Consider the following 1,135-nt stretch of genomic DNA (forward strand, 5'->3'; position numbering starts at 1 on the left):
TTGATTCTTTTGCATTTGGAGGACCGCTTTTTGAACATCAAAACCTTGGTCATTTTGGTGATTGTATGGATTTTGATTTTGGTAAACTTGGTTTTGGTTGTAAAAGGATCTTTGATTTTGGTTTCTCATGGGAGGTGGAGTGTAAGTTGTTTGAGGATTTTGAACATTTTGGCTTTTGTATGAGAGATTTGGGTGAAACTTGGTGTTTTCATTGTAATAATTGGAATAAGGGGTACCACTCTTGTATGCTTGGAAAGCATTTACTTGTTCATTTGTTCCCCTACATTCACTTTGGTCATGTCCCAAAGTTCCACAATTCTCACATATCCCACTTGGGATTGATGAGGATGCCGTCATGGCATTAACATGATGCTTTGGTGATTTTGAGACTTCTTCAAGTCTAGCCATAGCTTTTTCAAACTTCAAATTGATTGTGTCGATGTGAGCACTAAGTTGAGCACCTAATTGAGTAACGGAGTCCACTTCATGCTTTCCTCCTCTAGTAGCCTTGCGAGGTCTACTATATTGTGAGTTATGGACCGCCATTTCCTCAATCTTGTTCCATGTTTGATTGTCATCAACTTCGGTGAACATTCCATTTGATCCCATGTTGAGAATGTTCCTTGAATCTTCATATAAACCGTTCCAAAATTGTTGTACCAAGAACCATTCGCTAAGTCCATGGTGAGGACATGAGCGACAAATTCCCTTAAACCGCTCCCAAGCTTCATACAAAGATTCTTCATCCCTTTGCTTAAAACCCGTAATTTGAGCTCTTAGCATGTTAGTCTTTTCCGGTGGGTAGAACTTTTTGTAGAAAGCTAGACCCAACTTCTTCCAAGAATATATTCCGAGAGTGGCCTTATCAAGGCCCTTCAACCATTGTTTCGCGGTGCCGATTAGAGAAAAAGGAAATAAGACCCATCGAATTTGGTCTTGAGTCACACCGGTTTGCGAAATCGCATCACAATAGTCACAAAAGGTTTCCATATGAGAATGAGGGTCTTCACTAGGCATCCCCCCAAATTGGCTCCTTTCGACTAATTGGATAAAGGCTGATTTGGCAATAAAATTTCCGGTTAGATGTTGTGGTGTGGGAGTACCATTGGGTAGGTTCTCCTCGGTGGGTACGGAA

At 40.9% G+C, this 1,135-nt stretch overlaps 1 non-coding gene across 1 annotated transcript; it reads left to right on the top strand.

The window, feature by feature from the left end:
• Positions 1–676: 676 nt before the first annotated feature.
• Positions 677–783, top strand: LOC141623982 (small nucleolar RNA R71). Its single transcript, XR_012533796.1, has one exon. It is a non-coding gene; the product is annotated as a small nucleolar RNA R71 (small nucleolar RNA).
• Positions 784–1,135: the final 352 nt, after the last annotated feature.

The sequence above is a fragment of the Silene latifolia genome, chromosome X (assembly GCF_048544455.1).
Source record: "Silene latifolia isolate original U9 population chromosome X, ASM4854445v1, whole genome shotgun sequence".
Classification (NCBI taxonomy): Eukaryota; Viridiplantae; Streptophyta; class Magnoliopsida; order Caryophyllales; family Caryophyllaceae; genus Silene; species Silene latifolia.